Below are 6421 nucleotides of genomic sequence, written 5' to 3'. Positions count from 1 at the left end.
CTCTGCAAAGAAGTCTACAGATCCCTCATTTGCAGGACCAAGCAGGGTGGCCAGCTCTTAATTTGCAAACAGAAACTACCCTCCTGCTGCTTAGCAGTTAAATTCAGCATCAGACTAGCAGTAAGAATCCACAGCTTACCATTTCTTTAGGTTTTCTTGTTGTTTTCTAAATAATCCACGCAATTGCTTTTTAATTTTTTAGTCTATGAAGGTTTAAAAATTATCACTGGGAGGTGCCCATGTGAGTAATAAATCCATATACTCATGAAAAGGTATTTTAAAATGGTCTTTATTGATTATGAAGAGCTACTGAATTGCTTGTGCATGTATGAATCTTTGGAGAACATGGTACCTTGTGTTCAGGCTGTCTGCTTACGAAGTGAAAAAATTGCCCTAATAAAGGACTTCTGCAAACTGTTTTATTGCCAAGAAGTGAGACATGAAAGGCCCTTTCACTTTACCAAATATGTGCTTACTTTTCCAGGTGATTGTGGAAACTCTAGAAAACACAACTCTTTTACCTTTTTCTTTTGTGTTGTGTACAAACACCCTTTTCTCCTGTTTTTCCCTGGAGAAGCTGCATTTAGGCTTTTTCTGAACCTGAAAGGGAAACGATGTGTATCCCCTGGCCTTCTGTCACCCTCCTTCTCTCATGTGTTTCAACTTTCAGACAGCGCAGGTTGACTGCAGACCAATGGTTTTCTACAAGAACATTTCCTCAAGCCTTTGTGTTAATCTGATTTAAGGAAAATAAGTATATAGTCAAGAAACACGGCTTCCAACCCCACGTTTTCACTTAAAGAATAAGCAAAGAAAGGAGAAACCCTCAAGTGCTTAAGATGCTTTATGGGTTGTTGGTTTTTTTTCTGCTGGAAAACCTCTGGTATTACCAGTGCTCCTCCTGTGTGACTAGTAGCAAATGTTTTATGAACAAGCACAGAATAAAACGACCTTGATATACGTGGCTAGAAAGAAAAGAAGCTGTCAGAATGTAAAATATTTATATTCATCAGGAAATTATCTGGAACTGTTTATATAACTTATTTACCAAACTTTGCTAGTTAGAAAATGCCTCTGGAGGTCTGAGGGAGAAAAGAGGCAATTCCTGACAACCACTTGAAGTAAAATTTTGATAAGCATTATTTTAATTTAATTTAAAAAATAGAAACACAAAGACTCCTCTGAAATAGGACTTCAACTTTGATTTTTTTAGCCCTGATAAAAATCAAAGGAGCTTCTTAATAAAGAAATTCAAGCTCCAACTGATTTTATTAATCATTTCCCTCAATCTTTCAAGGCAAAGATCTTCTATTTGATACAAAGGGACTTCAATAAAGTCACCAAAAAGTGATTACCAGATTTTGTTTAATTGAATTGAGTTGCTCTTCACTGGCAATTTGCTGCAAGTGTTGCACATTTATTTTAGCAATTGGCACAGCATTGTTCTTCATTGGCTTTTGCCATCACAAAAATTAAATAACTTTAAAGAAACTATGGGGGATTTGCTTGTTTATTGTATTTTACTTGAACGGTTAACTGGAGTGAACTGGAAACTGAATACTGGAAAGGCTGGGAAACCCTGTTGTCCATGGTTAAGCTGAGCTGAATGGCAGCATAAAGCTGGAAGAATTCAAAAGCTGGTTCAAAGGCAGCTGTAATGGCAAAATAATTTAGGGCATTGAACAGATACCCTTTAGAAGAGCATTTTCCAGTGAGCATTGCATGTCATCCAGGGGTAGCACTGGCTAAGTGGTGTTTGCCCTCAGAGGAAGCAACTGGTTCCTGGAGCTTTCCACGTCCTTCCCTTCACCCCTTCCTTTCTGTATGTTCTCTATGTAAAGTAACTTTTCGCGTGGCGTAAAATGTGAAAGCAGTCACCATCAATGAAGTATTTTCTATTTATCAATATCCTTTTTTGAACCAAAATTTATATCTCAAGAAAAAGTGATATATCTGGGTTTTTGCATTCTGTATGTCTTCTGGATCTGAAATGGAAGCCAATGCATTATTTTTAGTGCAGTTGTGTTGAGATACAGTAACAGAAACAAGGCCAGAAAAAAACCTCAAAGCTGCATCTATACCTCTAGTAGATGCTGGCCAGCAACGGGAGTCTTCATTTTAACTAAATGTTTGTGTTTGGCCTGAGGAGAGATGCTTCTAGTCTGTTGGTCACATTGGGGGCAATAGGAACTTAGTGCCAGCCTGGTTAACCCATCCACCCTGAGCCCCCAAATGGTCCCCAAAAAGGTTCAGCTTATGGTGGTGGCACATGGGGCTGCGTGTCCGAGCATGGGGGCATGTGTTGAAGATGCCTGTGAGAACCTCCATCCCGGCTCATGTCTAGAAGGAGCAATCGAGGGAGCAAAGTGCTAGCAGCCTGGGGCTGGTGGGGTTGAAGAGGACCACAGAGATGTGTGCTGTCAACACCCATGGAGGTGGCTCTCCAATTATACCTGGGCAGGTTTACCTCCATAGGCAGGAGTGCTTTTGTTCATGTTCAGTTCTGGATCAAAAAGGTGCTTTTGAAACAAATTGTGAAATTGTTCCCTCTTGCCCCGATCTGGGTCACCTTGCCAGACAGCGAAGGCTGTGCCACCTGGGTGCCATTAGAGCAAAGTGATGTCCAGGACAGCATCTAATGCCCTCCCGTCCCTGAGGAGCACTCATCCATATCCAAGGCCAAGATAAACCCAGGCACAAGTGCACAGCCTAAACATAAATTCGGTGGAGTCCACAGTTTGAGCTATTTACTTCATGGACCCTTTGCTCCTACCCTACAATGTCTGCAAATGGAGATATGTCTGTATCTCTTAAGGAAAGAAAAAAATGGTCATTGCCAGCATATTGTTTGTTGCCTGGCAATAATCTGTATAGTTCTGTGATGAAAGACTAAATTTCTAGCATTGATTCCTTTTATGACCTTGCCAGAAAGTATTTATCCCACTTTAAATTCTGGTTATCAGCTATATGTTGTAATAGTCTTGTAGAGCATTGTATTACTTTTTGTAAACTGTTGGTAAACAGACCCGAGTTCATTAATCTATGTATCTGAGCAGGTATTTTACCCTGTTTAAATGGCTATTGAAATTGCCTCTTTACATCTGAATATTTACATAGGTGTTGCTGGCAATTGTTGCAAATTCAAAGAAATATTTTTTCCTAAAAGGGCAATCAACAAACAAAATTAGAAACACTTGACACCATAATAAATCAGAGTAACAACAAAATTGTAAAAATCTTTTGTAATGACATATTTTGTTGCTGTTCTTGTTTGCTAGATTAGATTTCTGCTAAAGGTAATTGAAGAAAAAAATGTTCTGGTTAGAGGAATAAAATATGTTAAAATTAAATGAGCTTCTTGAAGTCTGCTTAGGCTTTAAGATATCGCATAAAGGAACAAAAATGCATTAAACAAGCATAATAGTTACTTTGCGTGGTTGGCCATAAAGTATTTATGGTCCAGCTTCTGTCATACCGCAGGCATGGCCTTCCAGGTGATGGCATTTGGGCAGAGTGAAAGGATGGGGCACGTTTGCTGCTCTTCATCTGAATTTCAGCCCTTCCCTCATGTCTTGCACAAATGTGGCATTTGCTACCCAACCGAGAAGCAGCAGCAGCCCTGGGGTGCAGGGCGGAGCATCCCACCGCTCGTGGCGCACAGGCAGCTGGACCTTGTTGGCGGGACATGGCATGTGGTGGTGCTGGGACTTGAAGTTCAGGCTCTGGTTTATATAGATTCTTCTGTAAAGGAATATAAAACTGAACTGCTTTCCTTCTGGGCAACCTTTTCATGCATCTTTCAAACAATAAATGCATAGAAGCAGGTGGAAATGTAATTCCTCAGAAAACAAGCATTGAACAACTAAAAATATTGGTAATTTCAAAATACTGTATCCATGAAAAAAACTTGGAGCCTACAAAACTTGCTTTATCTACTTGTTTCAAAACACTGTACCTTTAAAAAATGTACTTAATAGTTCCTCATGGCTGAATTTGGAAGTGGCATATGCTTTGTTTTATGAATTTATAAATTGGGTTTGATGCCTAGGCTCCCATTAAGTATACCCCACTGCCTCTGGGGTTTTTTTACCCTTCCTTTCTCTTCTGTCCTTCTTTCCTTCCACCCTCCCCTCCTCCCACGAAAGACTGAGTCAATCAGGCTGGTTTTGCTTTTTTTTTTTTAAAGAGAGAGAGAGAGGAAGAAGAACAAACAAAAACCGAAGCAGTCATGGATGGCAGCTCCCTCTGCAACTGGTATGAGGGAAGCAGCGATAACATTTTTTTAAAGCATCTTTACACATCTGTAGAAAACACTTAGGATTTTTTTCTTCCTTTTTTAATTGTTTATTAAATCAAAGCAAATGCATCTGAGGCTTATAGTGATGATAGCAAAAATTACAAAGACCTTTCATATGCAAAAAGACATTTTTGTATGCCTGAAGATTTGAAATGTATTATGCCAATCTTGTATTCAAAGGCCATCTTTGTGGGGTTTGAGTTCTATTATGTGATTTTTCTGGAGGCTTTTTGTTTCTTGGGTATTTTCTCTTTTTACTTCATTTTCATAAGGTTTGTATTATTAGGACTTTGCAACATTTTCATGGGGTCTTTCCTTTGAACCCTGCACATGAGATGAATAAAGGAGCTGGTTTTGCTTTATGAATCAGTCTCACTAATAGGTCTGCAGGCACTGGAAATATCCCCAGCATTCAGGAAAATATCAGACAAATCTCCATCAGCAGTTTAGCACTGGCTGTACGCTGCAGCACACAGCTTTGAAGTTTGAAAAATCTTTCTATTCAGCTATTATGCATCTTGAAGGGATGTGTTATCTCACTGTCAGGGGATTTGGAAGGGGAGGGTGAAGTGCTTACAAGAAATAGAAGCACAAAACATTTTCATGACTGAATACTGTGTTTTTAATGAAAATTGTCAGCTCTTCAGAGTTCAAGGTTGCTTTGTTTTGCTGTTGCTGTTCTTGGGATATTATCTGTCTGTAGTGATCCATCAGCTATTTAAGACTTTCAGAGAAAGAGCTGTGGTCAGGTTCCCTGCTTCCTGGACTTGTACCTGTTAACTGACTGATCCCCAAAAGTCCAGTTTTTCTTGGACCCATCTCGCAGGGCTGTGTACCCACCTGGTGCAGGCATCAGGCAACTCCTACAGCCTGGAGTGCAATCTCAGGCCCCATGACTTCCATGGGGTCAGGATTTCCAGCCTCATTACCTCTTTTTCTGGTTTGATACACCATTTTCTTTGTTGTTGAACTAAACAGCAGTGATTACTTCCTTACAACTATGAAACTTCCCTCTCCTACTGCTATGGCAATAACAGCTGGGATTAGGAGGGAACTGAGAAGAATAAACTCGAACTTTGATTATTTTAATTGACAGATATATATGATGAGGTAGGGATCAATATGCAGGGAAATTCTTGCAGCACAATAAGCAAAATATTTAGAGTCATGGAATGATAGAATAGTTTGGGTTGGAAGGGACCTTCCAAGCTCATCCAGTCCAACCCCCCTGCCATGAGCAGGGACATCTTCACCCAGACCAGGTTGCTCAGAGCCCCGTCCAGCCTGGCCTGGGATGTCTCCAGGGATGGGGCATCTACCACCTCTCCAGGCAACCTGGGCCAGGGTCTCACCAGCCTCAGTGCAAAAAATTTCTTCCTCATCTCACTCATATCTCATCATCTCATCTCATCTCACTCATATCTCATCTCATCATCTCATCATCTCATCTCAATCTCATCTCATCTCTTTTATAGAATCATAGAATCATTTCAGTTGGAAGAGACCCTCAGGATCATTGAGTCCAACCATAACATAACCTAACTCTAGCACTAAACCATGTCCTTAACAACCTCGTCTAAATGCCTTTTAAACATCTCCAGGGATGGTGACTCCACCACTGCCCTGGGCAGCCTGTTCCAAAGCCTAACAACTCTTTCTGTGAAGAATTTTTTCCTAATATCCAGTCTAGACCTCCCATGGCAATGAGATCCCTGTGTTCTTTCCTGAAAGGAAACTATCACCCCTTGTGCTATCGCAACAGGCCCTACTGAAAAGTCTGTCCCCATCTTTCTATGTCCGTTTTAAGTATGGAAAGGCCACAATAAGGTGTCCCTGGGCCCCCACATCTCTCAGCCTGTCCTCACAGCAGAGGTGTCCCAGTCCTCTGATCATCTCAGTGGCTTCCTCTGGCCCCTCTCCAACAGGTCCATATCTCTTCTGTAATGAGGGCTCCAGAGCTATATGGAGTACTCAAATTTAGATATGGTCATGCCTTAAATGTCCAAAAATGTGTCAGTTCAGACCCCTGCTGTCTCCTCATGCCTTCTCTTGCACTGGCATACATTAGGTGGAGCTTTGGGAGGTTCATCTCTTGAAAGTCCAAGGGTTCTGCTTCCCACTGTG

This window comes from Streptopelia decaocto, assembly GCF_964273445.1.
Source record: "Streptopelia decaocto genome assembly, chromosome: 6".
In the NCBI taxonomy this organism is placed as follows: Eukaryota; Metazoa; Chordata; class Aves; order Columbiformes; family Columbidae; genus Streptopelia; species Streptopelia decaocto.
The sequence above is the reverse complement of the archived record's forward strand: the minus strand, read 5'-3'. Positions refer to the sequence as shown.